Raw genomic sequence first — 26,248 nt, forward strand, 5'->3', positions numbered from 1 at the left:
TTCAGCAGCTCAGCAGTTTAATCTGCTGTGCCACTGGGGGCTCCTATGGCCGGGGGCGGCTGAACCAGTAAGCAAAGTACGCAAATGCGGAAGGCGCCAATCCCCTGGTGGTGTTATTGAGGCACCTGGTACAGTGCCCAGAAAGAGCGAGAGAGAGGCGGGAAAACAAAAGTTCTAGGAAACAGCAGCGTGCCCCACATTTCCCAACGCCGGGCCTTGGCCGGAAGGAGGAAACTCCTCCCTCCCCGCACTTTGGGGAAATCTCCATGGCTCTTTTCTTCCACTCTCACTGCATTTGGGTGGGTGGGTGGGGGTCGGGGCAAAATACAGTTTGCTTACACTTGAAAATTGTTTAGGGCCAGCCCTGCATGGCCTAAATATATGTGTGTGAAAAAAAATGAAGAGGTGAGTCACTCCCAACCATGAGCTAAAACCACTTTTCATGCTTTCTAATACGTGAGGGTATTTTCCATATAAGAACATTAGGACTGTCTCTTTCCCAAAAAATGAAGCAAGAAAGACTCAGCATATTTAGTTGGACATAATCCAAGGCAACTATGTATAGGATTGCAATTTTAAAGCATTTATAAAAGAGGCCTAGAATAGTGATTCTGGGTGGAGGAGGCTCCAGATAATTAGGCTTCAAGTCTCAGAATTCCTCACTTTTGTTAATGTGGTTTTGGGGAGATCTGGAGATCCCTTTAGGAACCACTGCTCAAGAACGTACCTGCCAGTAATAATAATAATAAAAAAACCCCCCACACACATGGGAAACAAAGATACACGAGGTACCTTCTTTTCAGGATCTTTCCTGTTGATGGTGGGTGGTGTAAAAGATGAGAAGCCGGATAATTTTATTAATACCCTAACTTTCCCCTCAAATTCCCCTTTCTTTAAAACACCTCATTTCTAAAGTCTGCTGCAATAAAAATGTTTTGCTTGCCAACAGAAGCACAGTCAGGAGGGGACTATTCTATGGGAAGGGAACACTTTGTTGTATCTTTTTTGGAGATGTGTTCCTGATAAAGTGAAAACATATTTCTAGTTGATATGCATATGGGAAAATGTTTGAAAATGTTTTTTAAATTTCTTAAATTCAGTGCCTGGCATTGGTTTACCTTAATGCTTTTTCCAGAATTTCATCATTCTGTACTGTGTAATTATGAAATTCTGGCAACAAGAGTAAGGTAAGTCAATGCTAGGTGCTGAGCTTTTAGAAGACATAGAAATACTTTTTTCAAACATTCCCCTGAATCTGTGATACCTATCGTATGTAGCCTCATTTTGTATGTTTTTATTCAATTGCTCTCAACAATAGAGACCCCAGTCACATTACAGACTTCTAGCTCTTTAATTCCACTTTCATTTCCATGGTTCCAATCTATGGAATCGTGGAATTTGCAGTTTTGGAAAGGGCATTTGGAATTTTCAGACAGAGTGCTCCTCTGGTGCTTTTGACCAAAGGACTCTGCAAAATGGAACAACAGCACTTAAAGTGGAAGCATGATGCTGTAATTCTGTAGTGTAAATGGGCCCTGGTTCTTAGTTAAACCTGAGTAGACCAAATTCCTACTCAGTGTCTGATATCTTTTTGGATTTAGGTGTGAGAAAAGAACACTGTCATGGCAATGGGGTTTCTGCACCCTAAAAACCTGCAAGCATTTCAGTAACAGAATTTGAAGTGCCTAGTGCTTAAAGGTGAGATGTTTAAAAAAACCAACTTCCAGTACAGAGAGGCACATTTAAAAACAAGACAATGGGAAAGGTCTACAGCTATGGTGCATAGATAAATTAACATGCTTTGTTTCTGTAATCACAATAAGTTGGAAATAGAACTCATCAATGTCAATGGAATTTACATCCACACTGAGCTGATTCAAGAAACTGAAGCGGAGCAAGTGGAACCCCATAGCTCTTCAGGTCATGGTGTACGTTATTCAAAGCTAGGCAAATTATTGTTGACAGATAAGACTGAAAATTCAGCTGATTTTGTACTTCTCCCTATCTCTGGCAGTAAATATTTATATATAGTAACAGCAAAACTAACAAATTGCTGCTCTTTTGTGATGCCTAAAATCTGAAACATGAGTTCACTCCCCCTAATGATAGGCAGGATTGATGACTTGAAGGTAGGGTTGCTGACTTGAAGGTTGCTGGTTCGAATTTAATCCAGGGAGAGCGCGGATGAGCTCCCTCTATCCGCTCCAGCTCCATGTGGGGACATGAGAGAAGCCTCCCACAAGGATGGTAAAAACATCAAAAACTTCAGGGAGTCGCCTGGGCAATATTCTTGTAGACAGCCAATTCTCTCACACCAGAAGCAACTTGCAGTTTCTCAAGTCATTCCAGACACGAAAAAAAACCCACACCATTACATTACAGTGTTCCCTCACTTATCGCGGGGGTTATGTTCCAGGACCTCCTGCGAAAAGTGAACATCCATGATGTAGGGAATGCTATATTTGGATGCTATATAGGGACACTCCCGCTGCCGCCGCTGCCTTGTGAGGCGAAAACAAAGCTGCTTCAGCCTCCTTTTCTCTCCCTTCGGTTTCTCCTCCCTCCCTCCCTCCCGCCCTCCTTCCTTCCTTAGGCTTTTCCTTAGGAAGGATGTAGAAAGAGGGATTTATAATATTATTTTATGATTTATAATATTATTTTAGTGTTTATTTAAAAACCACGAAACAGCGAGCCCGCAAAAAGCGAACCATGAAGTAGTGAGGGAACACTGTATATCATCATAGCAGTGGTTTAATTGTCCTTTTGTCCCTTATTGAACAAAGTTGTTGTTCTCCCAGTGTTGTCATGCTGGCAGGTTTTGGGAATGCTTTTTTTCCATTCTGGAAATAATCTACAAATGATCCCTTTTCCTGCTGTGATTCAATAGCTAGTTTATATGCTGGAGTCATATTCCACTTCATTGCAAAAATGATGGATTAGTGCCCTGCAGGTGCGGCCTCTCCTTAGGGAATCCCAAGGAAATCTCCAGCAGGGAAGCCTCAGGCTACTTCCAGTGTTTCCAAGAAGATACCTGTGTCTTCAGTGTTATACACTCTTTTTCAGATTTTTTCTATGTTTTGAAATATATATAAATTGTTTGCTGCTATAGTGCAAGAATGATTAATTCTTGACCTGTTAACCAGTGAAAGCCACTATTCAGGTGATTTTACTGGATGTGTTTTCTAAAAATCTCTCTACTGCTTTCCCTCAGTATCTCACACCACAGCGTTCCCACAATAATGATGTAATAGATTATGTTATGCTGTAATGGTATTATTATGATTTAATAAGTTTCGTGGAGTGATCTTTAAACAAGACAATCTGAAACATGGGTTAGGGACACAGGACCAGCACACAAGTGAAAAAAAATGCATTAATAGCACTATTTTTTCCCCTAGCAATCTCTAGGTCCTTTACCATTACAACTTCAAGTTAACGTTAACTATAGAGTTGCAGTGGAGGACCTAGAGATTCCTGGAGAGAACATTTTAATCATATCTGTGAATAATCAAATCAAACTCATAAGTGTGAGGGCAGATTGCAGTGTGAAAAGCATTTTTCTTTTCCACAGGAGAAAAATATCAAAAATGGTGGGAGATAGTTTGATCTATTTCTCTTCCTGTGTCACTTCTCATGATGAAAGATTTGGGCAGTAATGGCTGTGCTGTGATTACGTTGTGTCATAATTGTGTTATTGCAGCTTTTTTTCAATAATTGAAGCAAACTAATCATGATGCACAAAGCAAGGCAAATGGTATGATGATAATTGCATTAGCTGTCATAATAAGTACATCTGAAGTGGGGGTTTTTGAATACATAATAGCATAGTGTGATAAGGACCTCAGCTTAAAGTGGAAGACAATGACAAGCCCCTCTGAACATATCTTGCTGGGGGGAAACTCATATAGATTCATCTACAGTAGTGGTTACACAATAATGGCACCAACTAGATAAGAGATCACCTGGCTCAGTAAGCTACTTTGAGCATTATAGAAGAAGAAAAGGGATAAATGTAATAAAGAAACCAATTGTGGGTCGAGAGGGCAGCCTTCTCTCAGCCTGTGTCTGTAATCCTAGGCACATGCAATTAAGACTAAGCCCCAGTGAATTTAGATGGAAATAAGTTCTGAATAAACATACACAAAATTAGATTGCATTACAAAACCACAATGGTAGGCAGGAACCCTCTTGGTTAAGTTTTATAAAATATGATTATTCGTTTAACAGTGGTTCTTAACCTATGGGTCTCCAGATGTTTTGGCCTTCAACTCCCAGAAATTCTAACAGCTGGTAAACTAGCTGAGCTTTCTGGGAGTTGTAGGCCAAAACACCTGGAGACCCATAGACTGAGAACCACTGGTTTAGAAGATGCTAGCTAGTCAAAGTCAAGAAATGGAGTTAGAAATATTAAAAACCAAAGGAAGAAAGATGAAAAAATGTGACTATATAGAAAATCTATTTCCAACATTTATATCCCGCCCTTCTCACCCGAAGGGACTCAGGGCGGCGTACAAAATTGGCAACAATTCGATGCCTATACGTAATTAAAACAGCAATAAAAATCCAATAAAACAATTAAAACAATATAAAAAATATAAAAACATATGATTAAAATCCATTCCTCCAAAATCCTCGTGCTGTAGCCATAAATCAGTCCGGGTCGTCATTATCATTTAATCTTCAAAAGCCTGGGCACATAGCCATGTTTTCAGGGCTTTTCTAAAACTCAAAAGGGTTGGGGCTTGCTGTATTTCTCTGGGGAGGGTGTTCCACAGCCGGGGAGCCACCACCGAGAAGGCCCTGTCCCTCGTCCCCACCAGCCGTGCCTGTGAGGCAGGCGGGACCGAGAGCAGGGCCTCTCCAGATGACCTTAGGGATCTTCCTGGCTCATAGGAGGAGATACGTTCAGACAAGTAGAAAACATGTGCTATGTGGTGCTTACCCCTTATTTTGAAGGTCTAAACCAGTGTTGAAGAACTTGTAGTTGTATTGCCATTCTAGCAGTCCCTGCCAGCTGCTGTAAAGATACTACCTGGTTTCTGTTGTGAAAATTATGTGTTTTAACTAGTCCAAAGTTACCATGATGACAATTTATATTCCACACTAGAGTTGTACTACTTGTGAAATGTATCATATTACCTGATATGTCCTCTTCTGCTGTGTTATTTAATGAGCTCTGTGTGTGTGTGTGTGTTCGTATTTCTAAATGCCTTTTGAGCATTGTATCATGTGAACCTTAGGACAAGCAGAAAATCTGGCCATGTAGTTCCTGGTATCTTGTCAGTATCAGGTCCAGAATTAAAATAAAAACGGTGACAGATGATTGGCCCTCCTGGTATACAACGTGCTGGCAATCAAGGTTGGCAAGTTTTTAAAAAGCATTTCTATTACTCCTTATAAGCTAAAGGTAAAGGTTTTCCCTGACATGAAGTCTAGTTGTGTCTGACTCTGGGAGTTGGTGCATATCTCCATTTCTAAGCCGAAGAACCGGCATTGTCTGTAGACACCTCCAAGGTCATTTGACTGGAATGATTACATGGAGCGTCGTTACCTTCCCGCTGGAACAGTACTTATTGATCTACTCACATTTGCATTTTTTCGAACTGGTAGGTTGGCAGAAGCTGGGGCTAACAGTAGGAGCTCCCCCCGCTCTCCCGATTCAAACTACTGACCTTTTGGTCAGCAAGTTCAGCAGCTAAGTGGTTTAACCTGCTGTGCCACCGGGGTTACTTCTTATAGTACTATAGAAAACAATTAAATGCCATTTCTTGTAACATCATCTAAAAATAACTCTTGTATTGCCTATTGAACCTCTGGTTATTTTTAAATTACTATGGATTACTAGACTAGTGGTGAGTAAAAACTTAAGTATGGCTACGGGATTTCATAAAACCTGACAAAAGGCCTCGAACACTGGCTTGAGAATGTAACTTTTCAAAGGGATTAGAATTGTTGGTTGGGTTGCAGTGTGTAAGGAAATTATGACAGCTGACATGACATGAAATCATTTTAGAGAATTGTGACCATGAGCAATGGGGCACTGCATAAGATGTCCCGTTGGCAGTGGGACTCCCAATGCGTCATGGGGCACCACACAAAATGTCTTGTTGTGAATTAGAGCTCCCACCACACAGCGGGGCACCATGAGAGGCTGGTGCAGGCACTCCTTTCCTTCCACTGCCTTTAAGTCTGGGTTACCAATGTCCAGTTGGGTGGCATATCTTCCACATATGCTCCTTGTTTCATCATTAAGCAAGGGCAATATGTCACACAAAGTGCCATCCAGTTGGGCAACAGAACAACTGCACAACAGCTGTGCTGCTTGCTCAACTCGGGCAATGGTCCCAAAAGCACAGCTGCATCAACACTCCCTTCCTGGGGATGCAACCATTGTGCAATGCTGCAGTTCTAAACTTCATGACTGTATATTGATTTTACAGCAAGGTGAACTCCCTACAGGATGACAGACTTCATTTCTATATCAAATAACTTCATTCCCAACTATTGTTCATTTTTCTCATGAGACTGTTCCATTCTCATATTCTCCTCTCCAACAAATCCTGCAGTAACTCATTACAGGTAGCTATGTTGGTTGTGAAGAAGTATTTCAAAACTCTGGTCTGGATTAAGCTTTATCCATCCAATGTGATCTCTACTCTCATGGAAGGGCATATAGGATCAAAATAAGGTCCACTGTACATCATTACAGGAGCAATGGCACCACATGACTTTCCTACAATGTATTTTCACCTCAGCACTGCCATTCCAAGTGAGATCACAATAAATTAAAAGCATATATGTGTGTTGACTAAATGGGCACTTTTTCACTTACACAGTTAATAATAATAACAATAACAACAATAGTAATAATAATAATAATAAGAAGAATAATTTTATGTCTTACCCACCTCTCCTCGTGACTCGAGGCGGGTTACAGAATAATTACGTAAAACACATAAACATTGTAAAAATATCACAAATACAGTAGAGTCTCACTTATCCAACGTAAATGGGCCGGCAGAACGTTGGATAAGCGAATATGTTGGATAATAAGGAGAGATTAAGGAAAAGCCTATTAAACATTAAGTTAGGTTATGATTTTACAAATTAAGCACCGAAACATCATGTTATACAACAAATTTGACAGAAAAAGTCGTTCAATATACAGTAATGCTATGTAGTAATTACTGTATTTACGAATTTAGCACCAAAATATCACATGTATTGAAAACACTGACTACAAAAATGCGTTGGATAATCCAGAACGTTGGATAAGCGAGTGTTGGATAAGTGAGACTCTACTGTACACATATTAAAATGTACCCATGGAAGATACGCTACCGCACCACAAAATTCATTATAGGCTATTTCCACAAAAGTTAGAATCTATATATTCACATCTAGATATTATAAATGGGTACACTTTTCCAGACCAATGCACCTCCCTTCCCACAGCAATACAGTAAAATTGATGAGGCAGTTCAAAATTGAGTAGATATTATAAACAACATTCTGAGTATGAGTTTGTAAACCAGACTGCATTGTCCATCTTGCTATGGAATAATTTGTAGATAAGCCTCACGCAAGTTTTACATAGGCCAAGAAAGCGCAGGTATTGTTATTGGTAAATAGGTTATATTTAGACAGTATGTGCTCCATGCAGTTAAATCATTACATGAGCAGAATGAATAGACTCACCAATAATTACTGGCTTTTGTCATAATGACAAGTGACACCAGATGGTGCAATTGTACCAAATCGTTGCAAGCTTGCCATCGTGCTGTCTTTGACAATACTATTGTGGCAGAACAATTTGATTTTAGGACTAGGATGATCAGGGTCTCAATCCAGTTGGTAGTACCAACTAGTATGTGTGTGTGTGTGTGTGTGTGTATGTGTTTCCACATCCCTTTCAGTTGCCTTATGTTGACCTTATGATTTTCATAAGGTTTTCTTAGATGGGAAATACTCAGAGGTGGTTTTGCCAGTTTCTTCTTCTGACATGTAGCCTGGTGTTTATGGGTGGCCTCCTATCCAAGTACTAACCAGGGCTGACTCTGTTTAGTTTCCAAAATCAGTCATGATTCAATGCACTATCAAGTTACATATTGGGCAGAAGCAAAATAATATTCATTTTACATAAATGCAAAATCCTAGATTCGCTTGTCAAATTTGTTTGTGCAGTACTGTCCTTGTAAAATATTCCAAACATAGTACAGTAGAGTCTCACTTATCCAAGCTAAACGGGCTGGCAGAACCTTGGATAAGTTAATATCTTGGATAATAAGGAGGGATTAAGGAAAAGCCTATTAAGGAAAAGCCTATTATTACGTTATGATTTTACAAATTAAACTACAAAAACATCATGTTTTACAACAAATTGACAGAAAAAGTAGTCCAAAACACAGTAACGTTTTGTAGTAATTACGGTATTTATGAATTTAGCACCAAAACATCGCAATATATTGAAAACATTGACTACAAAAACATTGGCTACTAACAAATTGACTACAAATAAAGATAGAATTGCATAAAATGAACTTACAGTAGCAACATTGTTGGAAATTAAATCCATAAAAAGTTCAATCCTTACTGTCTAGAGAAATAGCTGTGGATCGGGACGGGAAGCAAACTGCTTTGGATAATCCAGAACGTTGGATAAGCAAATGTTGGATAAGTGAGACTCTACTGTATACATTCCATCTGTCCAGTGCCACAGTAACAGATCTTCTATATTCTGTTCTAAGTATGGCCCTTTCAAAGCTCATGTATTTACATCTTTGAAAGAGATATGTCAATAATTCTGTGTGATAGAGGATAACACGAAGACACAGGATGGGTTTACTCCAGGGTGTCGTCTGCAGTCAGCAGCAGCTGACTGTGATATAACATACCCATCAAATAGGCTTTTTTCCTTTGCAGTGCTTAGGAGTAGGAAATTGTTTGCAGACAAAGGGTGACAGTGGAATCATCCTCTTATTTTTAAAAGGTCCCAAATTGCTCAGAAAACATAAAAATGTGGCAAAAAGACATCCATGCTCTCTACAGGGCCTTGAGGAGCATTACGGGAAATATTTTTGTTGACTCCCCCCTATCCTTTGACAGAGGTAGAGGAGCTTTCCTGACAAGTTTCATTAGTACTCAGATCACACATGACCTGGCTACAGTCTTCCCCATCCTGTTGAGAAGCACTACACTTCGTCTTAAGTGAGAGTCATTAAATATAAATGTGCTTGTAGAAATTAGTATCATACTTTGTTCTCTTTCTTTGGTAATGCATTTTTTGTATGATATACCCACCCTAATCTTTGATCTAATCTAGTGGGACAGATGTTAATTTAGTAGAATATTTTTAAATGCATTTAGGGAGGAGAGAAAGAAAGAGAGATAATTCTGTTCTAATGTAAGCAAAACAGAAGGGAAGTGTGCCTAATCAGTATGTATGAGAAAAATGATACTATAGTATATAAAAATAATAATAATAATAATAATAATAATAATAATAATAATAATAATAATTTTGATTGAAGTCAAAAATCAGAAACTCCTCAAAGCACAGCAGACAAAAAACCAGTACAAGAAAACTGCACTACAAACTAGAGCTGACAGCTGGCACAAAAAACATTGCATGGAAAGTTCCTTGACAAAATTGAAGGAAAAGCTGATAAGGAGAAGACCTGGCTATGGCTCACGAATGGGACCCTGAAGAAGGAGACAGAAGGCCTGATCCTTACAGCCCAGGAGCAAACCATCAGAACAAATGCAATTAAGGCCTAGATCGAAAAATCAGCTGATGACCCAAAATGCAGACTGTGCAAGGAAGCTGACGAAACCATCGATCATATCCTCAGCTGCTGTAAGAAAATTGCACAGACAGACTACAAACAGAGGCACAACTATGTGGCCCAAATGATTCATTGGAACTTATGCCTCAAGTACCACCTGCCAGCAGCAAAGAACTGGTGGGATCACAAACCAGCAAAAGTATTGGAAAATGAGCACGCAAAGATACTGTGGGACTTCTGAATCCAGACTGACAAAGTTCTGGAACACAACACACCAGACATCACAGTTGTGGAAAAGAACAAGGTTTGGATCATTGATGTTGCCATCCCAGGTGACAGTCGCATTGATGAAAAACAACAGGGAAAACTCAACCGCTATCAGGACCTCAAGATTGAACTTCAAAGACTCTGGCAGAAACCAGTGCAGGTGGTCCCGGTGGTGATGGGCACACTGGATGCCGTGCCAAAAGATCTCAGCCGTCATTTGGAAACAACAGACATTGACAAAATTACGATCTGCCAACTGCAAAAGGCCACCCTACTGGGATGTGCACGCATCATCTGAAAATACATCACACAGTCCTAGACACTTGGGAAGTGTTCGACTTGTGATTTTGTGATATGAAATCCAGCATATCTATCTTGTTTGCTGTGTCATAATAAAATAATAATAATAATAATAATAATAATAATAATAATAATAATAATAATAATAATAATAGGCTCTATTTGTATCCCACCACCATTTCCCCAAAGGGACTTGGGGCCGCTTACAGAACACTCAATAGTGCAATAGTGTAGAAATACAACAAAATACAGAAAAATATAAATGATATATAGGATTCAGGACTACCTGCAGTTTCAGGCTTCCACTAGGTTCTTGGTGTACAGTATATCCCTTATGGATAAGGGAGACTATTGTACATGCCTGCATACATCTTTTTTATTGTTGTTGCTGCAGAGTTTGCATTCCCTTCCACTCTCTGCAGCAAGCTTCCTCAGGATATATCAGATAGATGCTGCAGCCCTCTCCTATCCCAATAGCCTTTCAGTGCCATAGGAGAAGCGTTTCCATGACTAGGTGCAAAATCATGACATCACCTGCCAAGACCTAGAGGACCTAGTGGATGTCATCATTCTTTGTTCAGCTATAAGGGCATGGCCAGATGTTTTGCTAATGCAGCGGTTCTCAACCTTCGTAATGCTGCGACCCCTTAATACAGTTTCTCATATTGTGGTGACCCCCAGCCATAAAATTATTTTCGTTGCTACTTCAAAACTGTAATTTGGCTACTATTATGAATTATAATGTCAGTATCTGATATCCAGGATGTATTTTCATTCACTGGACCAAATTTGACACAAATACCTGATATGCCGAAATTTGAATACTGGTATAGTTGGGGGGGGATTGATTTTGTCATTTGAGAGTTGTAGTTGCTAGGATTTATAGTTAACCTACAATCAAAGAGCATTCTGAACTCCTGAAGCTGCCCTGAGTCCCCTTGGGTGAGAAGGGCAGGGTATAAATGTTGTAAATAAATAAATAAACTCCACCAGCAATGGAATAAAACCAAACTTGGCACACAGAACTGGAAGAGTTCGGTGGCCATTGTCCTTGAGTTTTGGAGTTGTAGTTCACCTACATCCAGAGAGCACTGTAGACTCTTACAATGATGGGTCTGGACTAAACTTGGCACAAATACTCAATGTGCCCAAATGTGGACACTGGTAGAGTTCGGGGGAAATAGACCTTGATATTTGGGAGTTGTAGTTGATGGGATTTATAGTTCACCTACAATAAAGAACATTCTGAACACCACCAACGATAGAATTGGGCCAAACTTCCTACACCAAACCCCCATGACCAACAGAAAGTACTGGAGGGATCTGGGAGGAATTGACAGTGAGGAGAGATGTAGTTCACTTACATCCGGAGAGCACTGTGAACCCAAACAATGATGGATGCAGACCAAATTTGGCACAAATATCTGATACACCGAAATTTGAATATTGGTGGGGTTGGGGCGGATTGATATTGTCATTTGGGAATTGTAGTTGCTGGGCTTTATAGTTAACCTACAATTAACTAAGGCCATCAGAAATATGTGTTTTCTGATGATATTTGGCGACCCCTCTGTCACCCCCTCACGATCCCCCCCCCCCCAAGGGTCCCGACCACCAGGTTGAAAAACACTATGCTTTTCCTCCACTCTTCACTAGTCACTAAATGGCCATGGGAGGGTTTCAAAGCTTAAAAAAAATGGGGTAAGTTGTGGGAGAGACACTCCGCCTATGGAACTTTTCTGCTGCCATCTTCAACACAGGATCTTGGCCCTGAATTGTTTCTTTAGGGCAAATAAGTGGGGATATAAAGGCTAAAAGGCTCCTAGCTAAAAAATTAAGCTAGGAGCAGAGAAAATGTATAGTGAAATATCCTTCTGTCTCTCTTGTGATATTAAAAATTAAGCTTATCCAATGAGGCTAAACGATGTGAGATTTGATAAAGATGAGAACTCCTTAACAGACTACATAGATAAATTGTGGAATTTACTGTCACAGGACATAATATGTGAGAATTAAGCAAATCCATACAGGATCAGGTTGATTATTAGATAAAATTGCTACTTGTCATGTAGAACATAAATAACTTTATCTGATTGATTTGATTTGATTTCTGTCCTTTCTTTCTTCCAATATGGGTGCCAAACTGGGCATTATCACAGTGCCGTGTGATAACTTATTAGAACGCATTTCAATTCTTAAAGTTTTATCTGGCTTTAGCCTTTCTGTATGCTGCCTTGGGTTGCATCCTGGGAGAAAGGTTGAATATAAACAACTAAATAAACAAGTTTTAAAAAAGGAAGAAAGACTATATACTAGCTAGAGCATAATGTGTTTTGTTAGTATTCATGTTTTTATATCAGTAGACGTAATGTTAAATCAATATTGCTAATCTGTCTGCCAAACTGAGTCTTTATTTGCTTGAATCATAATCAAGCTAAATCAACTCTGGGAAACAAGTCCTGCACTCCAAGACCTGTTCACGCTCCATAAATATTGTGCTATATTCCACTTTTACTGTCATGGTACCATCACATTGTATCATGAGATTTGTAGTTTGGTGGGGCAGTCGAGCTCTCTCTCATGCTAAGATTTCTAAATTCCCATCCCTCAACTCCCAGTTTCAGGATTTCACAGGATGTAGCCATGAAAGTTAAAGTGGAATCATAATGCTATAATTTTGTGGTGTAGATGGGTCACAGTTAAAATCATAGAATCATAGAGTTGGAAGAGACTTCATGGGCCATCCAGTCCAACCCCCTGCCAAGAAGCAGGAAATCTCATTTAAAGCACTCCCGACAGATGGCCATCCAGCCTCAAACACTTTAGTGTTTAAACCAGGGTCACTCAGACTAGTTTCTAAGCCCAATATGCATGTGTTACCTCATTCTTCCAGGATGACAACTTCCTTTATATTACCAAATCCACAAGTATGGCCATTTTCAGTAGAAAAGTGTCACAACTTTTAATCAGGAATTTGCCAAGATGGGATGGGCAGGTCCTTTGGGAAGAAAGGATAGAGGGAGTAGAATAGCCAAAGAGGGCAACCACCCTTCTACACTGAAATATAAAATCCAGATTATCTGCTTTGAACTGGATTATTTGGCAGTGTAGACTCATATAATCCAGTTCAAAAATGATAATGTGGATTATCTGCTTTGATAATCTGGATTATATGGCAATGTAGAAAGAGCCTGGGGCTGGATCTACACTACCTTATATCCCAGGATCTGATCCCAGATTATCTGCTTATCTGGCAGTGTGGACTCATATAACCCAGTTCAAAGCAGATAACCTAGGATCAGATCTTGGGATATAGGGCAGACAGAGTGAGAGAGACATAGGAACAATACAAGGAAGCTCATGGCATGGCAATACAATTGGTGCACAACCATAAGCTCATTGTGCCTCTTTTTTATGGTCAGGCAGGGCGAGTCCACACCAACCCCCTTCCTCAAACAATATCTGACACTCTTGACCACTTCTTTTCATGAAGAGAGCACCTGTTTCCTGTTGCTGAGGGAAGTCATGTGGGCCATGGAACAGCTGGGCTGTATCTGAAAGCTGGAAGGGGCTGTGTGGAAATGTTGAAAAACCAGTCTCTGAGAAAGAGGATGCAGCCTCTTTGGAGCAAGATACAATGTGGAGGAGGAATTCAATAGTTTGGTTTTCTATTGATTTTGATAAATCTCTAGTGCCAAATATATCAGGAAAGGTTTAATCTGAGAGAGAGAGAGAGAGACAACTTGGAAACAGATTCCAGGACTGAGTTGGAGCACTTTTTCCCAGGTTGTGGAACAAAAGAAGTAATAACTGAGGGACAATTTGTGTTATTGCAGCAGAGTCAAAGGTGAAAAGAATTTCATAAAGGCACTAGCTTTGCCCGGCCACGCGTTGCTGTGGCTTATGGGAATCATTTGTTGGCCAGGTGAAATTGCAGTGAATAGCCTTGCAGCCTCAAAGCCTGGCTGTTTTCTGGAGTAGCACCCTCAATCAAAGAGCCTGGCTACTTTGTAGGGGAATCATTGTTTGGCCATCTTGAATTGCACTGAATAGTTTTGCAGCTTAAAAGCCTGGCTGCTTTCTACATAGGGCATCCTTGCTAGGCCAGGTTGAATGGGACTGAGTAGTCTTGTGGCTTCAAAGCCTGAGGGTTTTTCACCTAGGGGACATCTTGGTTGGCCAGGTTGAAAATGTTGTTTAAAGAACTCCAGATGAATGTTGTTTAAAGAACACCTTTCGAGACAGCCTATTCCTCTATCAAGCAGCTTTTACCATCAGGAGCATCTTCCTAATGTTTAGGTAGTCTTTTGTTGTAATTTGGATCCCTTGGATCTGTTCTCTAGTCTCTAGAGCAGCAGAAAACAAGCTCACTCCATCTTCTACATGGCATCCCTTCAAATATTTAAAGACGACTGTCATAGCCTGTGAGTCTTCTTTCTTCAAGATGTGATTTTCTTTTTCATGAGGTCTACAGGGCTGCAGAAAACAATGGAAAACGGTTTCTATTGTAAGCTATTGTGTGACCAAGACTGTTGCTGTCACATTTTATTTTGGAGCAGAGACAACATCCTCGCCTACCTCCAAATTCCTGTCCTCTTTGCTGGAAGCCATTGCTGAGAAATTGATGTGAAACGTCTACAGATTTTTTTATATAGGTATGCCCCAAGTTACAAAAATGATGCATACAGATGAAAAAGGCTATGCTGCATCCCACAGCATATGCCACAAAACAGCAAATCCAGAGAGAACTCATGCTGTGAAGCATTAAATGTAGGAACTTGTAGAAAATTATGAAGATCAGTGAACTTCTCTGTATTGGGTAGAATTACATTATTAAAGATGCTTACACTTTCAAAATATTTATTTTTTTATTTTAGACCATACCCATCTTATACAATGATGTGTGACTTAAGTTATGGCAGAAAAATAAAGAAGCTGCTATAGGACAAAATAAAAAGTTTAAATTTCAAAAAAGTGCATACAGTTTGTCTAAGCTGGGAGGCTTAGTTGTACCAAATCTTAAGATTTAGTTCAACTGTAATATAACAGCCACAAATCTACAGGAATGATTTTTTTTCAGGTCAGGAATGACTTGAGAAGCTGCAAGTTGTTTCTGGTATAAGAGAATTGACCGTCTGCAAGGACATTGCTCAGGAGATATTTGATATTTTTACCATTTTTGTGGGAGGCTTCTCTCATGTCCCCATATGGGGAGCTGGAGCTGACAGAGGAAACTCATCCGTGCTCTCCCCAGGTTGGATTTCAACCAGCAACCTTCAGGTCAGTAACCCAACTCTCAAGTCATCAGTCCTGCCGGCACAAGGGTTTAGCCCATTGAGCCACCGGTGGCTTAGAGGAATGATGAATCTACATCATGGTTGAGAATGGAGACAGGATAAATGATTCCAAATCTTATATTTTCATTCCTCCCATTTAGAAGGAAACTTCATCATTTGTTTTTGATGGTAACATATTGGGCATGAAGATCTTGCTCTAGACTCCTCATGCCTTGTAATGTCATTTTTGGACCACCTATTCCATTATCATATAGGTAACTTTGAATTGTATAAAGAATGGACAATGAAAAGCATATTTAGGAATGCTGGGGGTTTTTTCATTATGGAAAAAGCAGTAATAAAATCAGATGGAGGTGGTGAACTCAACATCATCACAGTAAGTTGCTGCTATTCTGCATTGTGTGCAATAGCAAGAGATAAATAGCACATATGCCATAATTTCTGCAAGCTCTCAAGAACATCCTCAAATGCAATGGCCCCCAGATGGCAAAATAAAGCTTTTTTAAAGCAGAGATTAAGAAATTAGACTAGATCACTAGAGTGTTATCATAGTTTGAAGGCTGCTGTGGTGTGTGGGCATGACAGTGATCAGGGACCAGTCTTTAACATTTGTTGTACACTGATTAAATGCTTACCTGGAGACTGTTCATGTGGCAAGAGCCACTCTGGAATAAGATGGGGCAGACTATAGTACTGACTCATGGCAATTGAAGAGGTGTCAAACTGCCTTAATTCTACAGCATAGCTGCAGTCATTGTTTCGTCTTTCTGCTTCCTCAAGATCACTTTAGTCGGCTCCTAGAGACAAAATACACCTTTAGAATAATGTCAAGTACGGTAACTGCATTCATGCAGTTCACCTGAGTCAGCCTGGAAGTGTGGTAGGATGGATATAGCTATGCTATACCAAAATAAGATTTTTTTTCCTTCAGTGACAAATATGAAGATTTTGATACTTACCTGTCAAGAAAATGGTGACATAACAAAGAAGAGCATCTTTTAACATCAGCTTTGAGATTTTAAGGGGTCTTCTTAACCTATGTATTTTGCTAATAGTATTCTCTTAAGAATACCATTGGGGAGAGTGTGGGTACGATTTTAGGGGGGATGTTGAGCTTTTAAATATAATTTTATTATAGTAGAGTCTCACTTATCCAAGCCTCGCTTATCCAAGCCATTTTTGTAGTCAATGTTTTCAATATATCATGATATTTTGGTGCTAAATTCATAAGTACAGTAATTACAACATAACATTACTGCATATTGAATTACTTTTGCTGTCAAATTTGTTGTATAACATGATGTTTTGGTGCTTAATTTGTAAATTCATAACCTAATTTGATGTTTAATAGGCTTTTCCTTAATCTCTCCTTATTATCTGCCGGCCCATTTAGCTTGGATAAGTGAGACTCTACTGTAGTATGTTTACAGTATTTTAACTGTATTTTAACTTTGTGTCCATATTATTTTTAAATTTTTTTGTATTTGCCTTGTTTTTAATTTTTTATTGGGCTGTGTCATATCATTAATTGCTGCCTTGTGTCCGATGCGGAGAAACGTGGGATAGAAATAATAATAAATAATAATATAAAGAAATAAAGAAATAATAATAAAGAGATTTTTTTTGTTCACTGCCATTTGAAAAAGGAAAAAAATAGTTTGACCCTGTTTATCTTGAGCCCAAAGCACTGATCAAACTGCAAGAGACGAGGCAGTGACATCTGAGTTATATTAGGTCAGTGACTCTCATCCTTTGGGCCTCCAGATGTTTTAAACTTTGACTCTTAAAATGAAGCCCAAGCCAGCCAGTTTCCAGGGTGATGAAATGCAGTGCTTGCTGTTTATTGTTATTCCACACTTGAGGAAATCAAGCAAAAACACAACCCTGTCAACCCAGAGACATTTGCAATAATCTTCTGTGCTGGGCACTGGCTTTTGAAAGCCTGAGGTCTAGGGTAGGTGGCCTGCTGCCACTCCATGGACTGATCCTTGGTCCCTGGGTCATACTGAAGCTCATCAACAGTGCAAAGTTTACATCACTTCAGAAACGTTGAGAAGGCATCCATAAGAAAAGGCCAAAAGAAATGACGGAATACAATTCAGTTACACCACAATGATGCATGACCCCATGTTTCTTTGCACAAATGGGATGGCCAGGGGTACCACGTTCCCCTTATATCCCAGATCTGGCAAGCTCAGACTTCCATTTTCTTGGTTGAATGAAGGAAAGGCTTCAGAGATAGCATTTCGATGATGTAGGCAAAATGGAAGATGTCCTTTGACCAGGCAATGCCTGGATTTGATGAAGGGGTTCAAAGGTGGCACAAGTGCATTGCCCTTGGTGAAGACTATTTTGAATTGTGCCATGTTTTAGACAAGAGTTACAGTAGAGTCTCACTTATCCAACATTCACTTATTTATTTATTTATTTCAATTATTTATACCCTGCCCTTCTCACCCGAGGCGACTCAGGGCGGCTTACAAGTGGCAATTGATGCCGTTACACCGATATACAATAAACTAAAACAATTAAAACAGTTAAAACAGTCATAAAATAGTCATAAAATACAATATACAAAGTTTAAAACAATGCAAAGTGCTTATGCCATTCATCCACCAGACCTTATACAAGAGCCGTAATATCCAACATTCTGGATTATCCAATGCATTTTTGTAGTCAATGTTTTCAATATATCGTGATATTTTGGTTCTAAATTCATTAATACAGTAATTACTACATAGCATTACTGCATATTGAACTACTTTTTCTGTCAAATTTGTTGTATAACATGATGTTTTGGTGCTTAATTTGTAAAATCATAACCTAATTTGATGTTGAATAGGCTTCTCCTTAATCTCTCCTTATTATCCAACATATTCTCTTATCCAACATTCTGCCAGCCCGTTTATGTTGGATAAGTGAGAGACTACTGTACTTTACACATGCACATTGGTGCATGTGTCTAGTGTTGATAATAACGGAGTTATCACCTGACTGATGCAGCCCCCAATGGCACAGAGGGTTAAACCCTTGTGCTGGCAGGACTGCTGACTTGAAGGTTGGGTTGCTGACCTGAAGGTTGCTGGTTTGAATCCAATTTAGGGAGAGCACGGATGAGCTCCCTCTATCAGCTCCAGCTCCATGCAGGGACATGAGAGAAGCCCCCCACAAGGATGGTGAAAACATCAAAAAACATCTGGGTGTCCCCTGGGCAACGTCCTTGCAGTTTCTCAAGTCACTCCTGACACAAAAAAAACCAAAACAAAACAAAACCCTGACAGGCATTAGTTTTATCTGCAAAGGCTGTACTCTTCAGTTAAAGATCAAGACGAAAAAGAGAAGGGGGGGGGGGAGTCCAGGAGAGAAGAAAGATAATGGAGCACTTATGAAATTTTAAGAATGGTAGTGGTATTGTTAGATGAGATCATGAAGCATGTGTGGTGTTTGTCGATCTAACGCAGTATAGTTGATTTGCACTGTGAAGAAGTGTGAAGTGTCTTTCTGATGATTTCCCACCCCTTTTTGGGTGCTTCCAAGCTTTTATTATGCAATCTCCTTCATTTTCAAAATTGTATGTCCCAATGATCAAATCCTCCTCCTCCACCACCATCATCGTCGTCATCACGTCTACCTTTTTTCGTGTCCCAGAACATGGTTTCTGACACAAGGCTCCTAAGGTTACCTACTAATTGAAAAACGTAACTCAGGAGAGTTACAAATGGGAGACAAAGGTGTCTGGATGGATCAGCAATAGAATTTCATGTTTGGGAAAGGATGGTAGCACAACAAAAGCTTTGTAGGGCAACAGCCATAATATCTGTTAAGGGAGGAATGGAGGAGTAGCTATATGGGTTGTTAGCAGCATGAATAATCTGACTGGAGGAATCCCCCTCCCGTCACCTGCATGCACAGCACACACACATCACTAATTGAGCCTAAAAATACATTGCTTCTTTGGGGAACAAAAATCATTTTGTGGTTTGGGGCCAGATTTCTCTCTTAACAAGCACTTCTCGATGCTTTTAAGCCTTGAAGGGTTTTTGCCCAAAGAACTCTTTCTGAAGGGGAGGGGGCACTCTGACAGCTTCAGAAATCTCCTGTCAATGTTGGCGTATCTTAAAAATTAAGTTTGTTTAAATCCTTGGAGGGAAATATTTTTTTCTAGAAACAGAACTTTAAAATGGTGTCTCTTGTTTTAATCAAGCAGAGCAGGATTTGAGAATGTGCAATTTCAAGTGACACTTGTCTCACTGAATTTTGGGAGCACTTCAGAGACACTGTCATCCACCATTAAACTTTTTTCTTATTATAGAAAAATCTGTGATGCAGAAGCAGATAGCATTATTGCACAATGCCGTCTAATTGTAAGACTGCGGATCTCTTAACTTTCTTTGATAACAGTATTAAAGGTTGGCTCTAGTTCTGGGAAGATCCCTTGATTCAGTTTAACACTGCATTCCTTTTCTAGATTGGGAAGAAACAATCCTAGTGTTGTTGAAGGCTTTCATGGCCGGAATTACAGGGTTGTTGTATGTTTTCCGGGCTGTATGGCCATGTACCTCACAACCTCTGAGGATGCCTGCCATAGATGCGAGTGAAACGTCAGGAGATAATACTTCTGGAACATGGCCATACAGCTCGGAAAACAATCCTAGTCTTTAGACTTTACTGTTTCCTTAAAATTACATACCTGGATGCTTTTGAAATTCAGAGGTATAGGTAAAAATAAACTGATTGTGTTGCGGTCAGATGGCAGGGAAGGGAAGCCAAGAAACGATAAGGATAAGTTGTTTCTAATTTAGCCATTCCTTCACTGGAAACAGTAGCCCTCGGTGGCACAATGGGTTAAACCTTTGTGCTGGCAGGACTGCTGACTTGAAGGTTGAGTTGCTGAAGGTTGCCAGTTCGAATCCAACCCAGGGAGAGCAGAGCACGGATGAGCTCCTTCAATCAGCTCCAGCTCCCCATGCAGGGACATGAGAGAAGTCTCCCACAAGGATGGTAAAAACATTAAAACATCTGGGCATCCCCTAGGCAACATCCTTGCAGGCGGCCAATTCTCTCACACCAGAAGTAACTTGCAGTTTCTCAAATTGCTTCTGACACACACACACACACAAAACTGGGTACACTGAATATGTTAGGAAAAGGGGGTGTTCTAGTACTCTCCCTTTTACATTCAAGCATATAGCCATTTTAGACTATATCAGCCCAAAAAGATATAAAGGAATCTCATGACCCATTTGAAACTAACCGAGAAAAAGAAATTTCTGGCATAAGGTGTCATGGACTTCCTGAAAGCATTTGATGAAGTGGAAGAGAGTAAATAAAAGACATTTCTCCCCTTTCCTCCTTCATCTTAAAGATGCTACATAATTCCTTTATATCTTTGATAAAGATTAGTAGCTAGTTAGATACTCACTTTGCCCTTGTTCCCTATTGTGCCGGCAGCACACCTCTCAGTCTCAATAATAGCTATAGAATGTGTGAAAGTCTCACTCTCTCTGAACATGAGGAACAAACATCCACTCAAATCAACAGGTTGTTTCAAGTCCCATGACTAGACCAGCATCTTGCCAATTACCTTTCAAACAGTTCTTGCTTTTGAACAGATTACATCTCTCCTGTGTTTGTGAATCATTCCAGTTCCCACCTGTGAGGGCTAACCACCACTCAAGCAGAATTTCCCTTCAGAAAGTGATCTCAGTCAAATCTGTCCTATGAAAGGAGGAAGCTGGAAACAAAAGAGGGGAGGACGAAGAAAAAAAAAAGGGTGAACAAAAATACCACTCTTTACAACATAGAAACAACGTAATAACAATTATCAAGAAAGGTAATGAAAACTCTATTTCCTAACGAATTGGGTGGCTACTATTTTTCAAACCAAGATCATCCCATTAAATTAAGGTTAAGATGTTTTCATGGAGTTATAGAATCACAGAGCTGGAAGGGATTAATAATTCAACCCTCTGTTATGCAAAAATATCAATTTAAAGCAGTGGCTCCCAACCTTTTTTTTTTTTTTTTACCAGGGACCACTCTCCAACATTAGTACCAAAAAGGTTACGAATCGGTTTTTGGTCAACTTTAGATTCGGTTTGGTTATTTGGGGCTCTGACTCAGAAAATTGCATTGGATAGACCACACCAGCTCTAGTTTCTGATACAGAACATATGCCATCCAGTAGTCTCCATCCGCTTGCCCTCCAAAAATCATATTTAATAATCTAGTGCTGATGTGATCCATCCAATGAAATTTTCTGAATTAGCACCCCAAATAACCGCAGGAACAGGCCTAAAAACAAAGACACCAAGATTTTTTTTTTTGGTTGGGGCATGTTATTATTCGTAGTAGTAATAGTGAGGCCATGGATCATATTTTAGTTCTTGCGGACCACTGGTGGTCCACAAACCACAGGTTGGGACCATTGATTTAAAGACTTCTGAAAAGAAGAGTCATGCAGTCTATTCCACAATTGAATGGCTATTACACTGAAGAAGTTCTTCCTAAAGCTTACATGGAATCTATAAATGCCAGTTGAATAAAAAAAATCTCATCTCCCATTCAGCTCCTTCTTCCCTCCAGCTTCAGCTCCCTTAGTCCCTGGAATATACATAATTTGTTTGTGATCTGTGTGACATGCTGTTCCAGAAAACTTGCAGTTTCATTTCTGCTGACAATTCCTTCATTTCCACCTTTGTACAGAGCCTCACAGGTTCAGTTATGACCCTATGCACTGAGAAGCAGAATTGGCTTGAGACCATCCACAAAGCAGATCAGCAGAAGAAGGCTAGCTAATAACAACACCTAATGATGGCTTGCTACTTTTTAGCCGCTCAGGGCTTTGCAAGACTTTGCTACCATCTCCGTGCCCTTGATGTGTGACACTTTTATGAGCAGCACTCTCCGTCTAATAAAGGGGTGTTAGAAGAGTGTGATACAGGGAATTGTGGTAGGTAGTAAGTACCAAACATAGCAAAAGGAAATGCTCCAGCTCTGATAGCAGCAAATATTAAAAGGCCCAGAGACTTTCTAAGCGCTAAGAGTTGGCTTATCCTTCCTGAGCTAAGGTGCCACACAGGAATAACTAATAGAGCCAAGGGATCACTGTCCTTACTGATGGAAGCACGTGTGCCACAAGACTGCCCACACACTAGGTACGGACATTTTACACACCGAAATACCTGCCAGAAAAGTGGTTTCACACTCAATGTTACAGTCATTGTTCAAAAAGCGCAATACAAAAGTTAAAAAACAAATAGTACCGTGTGGTAAAAACAGATGAAAATATAATAAATATAACATGTTGGGTTATTTTTGCTATTATGTTTGTATTGGTTGTTGTATTTAGGCATTGAATGTTTGCTTTTTTGTGGTTGGAATCCCCCCTGAGTCCCTTCGGGGAGATAGGGCGGAATCCAAATAAATTATTATTATTATTGACACAACAACATAGTATGACACAGCAAACAAGATAGATATGCTGGATTTCATATCACAAAATCACAAGTCAAACACTTCCCAAGTGTTTAGGACTGTGTGATGTATTTTCAGATGATGCGTGCAGATCCCAACTGGGTGGCTTTTTGCAGTTGGCAGATCGTAATTTCGTCAATGTTTATTGTTTCCAAATGCCGGCTGAGATCTTTTGGCACGGCACCCACTGTGCCGATCACCACTGGGACCACCTGTACTGGTTTCTGCCAGAGTCTTTGAAGTTCAATCTTGAGGTCCTGATAGCGGCTGAGTTTTTCCTGTTGTTTTTCATCAATTCGACTATCACCTGGTATGGCGACATCAATAATCCAAACCTTCTTCTTCTTCTTCTTCTTCTTATTAGTATTAGTATTATTATTATTTTATTATGACACAGCAAACAAGATAGACATGCTGGATTTCATATCACAAAATCACAAGTCGAACACTTCCCAAGTGTCTAGGACTGTGTGATGTATTTTCAGATGATGCGTGCAGATCCCAGCAGGGTGGCCTTTTGCAGCTGGCAGATCGTAATTTTGTCAATGTCTATTGTTTCCAAATGCCGGCTGAGATCCTTTGGCACAGCACCCAGTGTGCCGATCACCACCGGGACCACCTGCACTGGTTTCTGCCAGAGTCTTTGAAATTCAATCTTGAGGTCCTGATAGCGGCTGAGTTTTTCCTGTTGTTTTTCGTCAATGCGACTGTCACCTGGGATGGCAACATCAATGATCCAAACCTTTTTCTTTTCCACAACTGTGATGTGTGGTGTGTTGTGTTCCAGAACTTTGTCAGTCTGGATTCGGAAGTCCCACAATATCTTTGCGTGCTCATTTTCCAATACTTTTGCAGGTTTGTGATCCCACCAGTTCTTTGCTGCTGGGAGGTGGTACTTGAGGCATAAGTTCCAATGAATCATTTGGGCCACATAGTTGTGCCTCTGTTTGTAGTCTGTCTGTGCAATTTTCTTACAGCAGCTGAGGATATGATCATTGGTTTCGTCGGTTTCCTTGCACAGTCTGCATTTTGGGTCAACAGCTGATTTTTCGATCTTGGCCTTAATTGCATTTGTCCTGATGGCTTGCTCCTGGGCTGCAAGGATCAGGCCTTCTGTCTCCTTCTTCAGGGTCCCATTCGTGAGCCAGAGCCAGGTCTTCTCTTTATCAGCATTTCCTTCAATTTTGTCAAGGAACTTCCCATGCAATGTTTTGTTGTGCCAGCTGTCAGCTCTAGTTAGGGTTTTAATAATAATAATAATAATAATAATAATAATAATAATAATAATAATAATAAATATTATTATTATTATTATTATTATTATTATTATTATTATTAAATGCACTTAAATAGCCTGTAAAACTCACAGCCCCCCCCCCCCCGAATCCCACCCACACATCCCCAGCAGCCTACTCCTTGTCCTTCCCCAAATTCTTCCTGGCAGAAGAAGGTCTTAACCTGCCCATGGAGGCCAGCAGGGATACACTGGTTTCCTTAGGGAGGGAATTCCACAGTATGGGAACAGCCACTGAAAGGTCCCTCTCCCGTGTTACTACCAAACGCGCTTGAGCGGGTGGTGGGACAGAGAGAAGGCCCTTCACAGTAGATCATAGATGTCTACCAGGTTCATAAAAAGAGATATGGTCCTTCAGATAGCCTGGACCAGAACCATATAGGGATATTATTCAATTTTAACAACTTTGACTGCATCCTGAGGAATCCTGGGGATTGCAGTTTAGTGAGGCCCAAGAGCTCTCTGGCTGAGAATTCAAAATGCACCTCTCTAAACTGCAAATTCTAGGATTCCTTAGCTTGTTGCTATGCCAGTTAAATTGGAATAATAGCATTATAAAAGATAGCGTGATCATGTCTTCAATCAGCAGCAGGGGTGGAGGTCCCGGTGGCGCAATGGGTTAAATCATTGTGCTGGCAGACTGCTGACTTGAAGGTTGGGTTGCTGACCTGAAGGTTGCCAGTTTGAATCCAACCTGGGGACAGCAGGGATGAGCTCCCTCTGTCAGCTCCAGCTCCATGCGGGGACATGAGAGAAGTCTCCCACAAGGATGGTAAAACACCAGACATCCGGGCGTCCCTGGACAACGTTCTTGCAAACAGCCTATTCTCTCACACCAGAAGCGATTTGCAGTTTCTCAAGTCACTCCTGACACAAAAAAGCAGCAGGGACTATTCAAGGTGAAGAATCTACTCCTCCAATGAGTTTAGTCCCTTTAATAGTTCCTTTTAAATTTGGAAAAAAATTCTAAAGCAGATTTACTGCATAAACTGTGACATGAAAGGTCTCAGTAATATCTCTCAATAACACTCTGATGGTATGATTTCAAGAAAACATTGGAAGTGTCCTGTGGTCTCTTTACCTGTCTTGTATGGAGGCATCTCACCTCTCCAGAGAATGGGGCTTGGGAAGCAACTGCGGGATCTTCCATGAGTTGATAGGGCACTGGGACTTCTTCCACACAGCTGAATAAAATCCCACATTATCTGCTTTGAACTGGAATATATGGTAGTGTGGACTCAGATAACCCAGTTCAAAGCAAATATTGTGGGATTTTCTGCCTTGATATTCTGGGTTATATGGCTGTGAGGAAGGGCCCTGGGATAGTGAGAGGTTTCTCCCTCTTCTATCAGAACTGAAAACATATCTAATAGAAAGAATTACATTGACAAGTCAGATTTTCTGTCCATCATTGTTTCTTCATGGTGCTGGAGAAAATTTCTGCTGCTTTCATTTCCTCATAGAAGGAGAATTCTAGAATTGTCAGTCTTAGGAGACCTACATTTGGGACTCGGAGAGCTTCAGGACAAGATTGTTTTCTCTATCATTTTATCGACATTACCTTTGTGTACTGTATTCTCTTTAACCTCACTCAAAACACATGACTTTTCTCTCGTTCCTTGTCATTTTGCTGCCAAAGCACAGGAAGGGGAAGAAGGTTAAATGGATGTTGTTTCCAGCCAAAAGATTGGATGACCTGAGCAATGAGCTTTTTCCAGCTATCACCGACATCCTCTTGTGCCTTTGCTTTCTCCATCTATCCAAACCAAAGGAGACTGCCCCCATCTAAACACATAAAATTAACCTTTGCCAAACAATTTCTAAGCAAC

The 26,248-nt window shown here is 40.2% G+C and overlaps 1 protein-coding gene across 1 annotated transcript in view; it reads right to left on the reverse strand.

Annotated features, from left to right (window-relative positions):
- LOC100564895 (lectin) overlaps positions 1 to 21,851 on the reverse strand; it is a 41,325-nt gene extending 19,474 nt beyond the window's left edge. Inside the window, exons 1-2 of the mRNA XM_062967132.1 lie at positions 21,072 to 21,851; positions 16,285 to 16,446 (exon numbers count right to left, since the gene is read on the reverse strand). The gene's annotated coding sequence lies outside the window, so the exon portion shown is untranslated. The remainder of the gene's footprint in view (positions 1 to 16,284; positions 16,447 to 21,071) is intronic.
- Between the last annotated feature and the right edge of the window lie 4,397 nt (positions 21,852 to 26,248).

The sequence above is a fragment of the Anolis carolinensis genome, chromosome 1 (genome assembly GCF_035594765.1).
Source record: "Anolis carolinensis isolate JA03-04 chromosome 1, rAnoCar3.1.pri, whole genome shotgun sequence".
Lineage (NCBI taxonomy): Eukaryota > Metazoa > Chordata > Lepidosauria > Squamata > Dactyloidae > Anolis > Anolis carolinensis.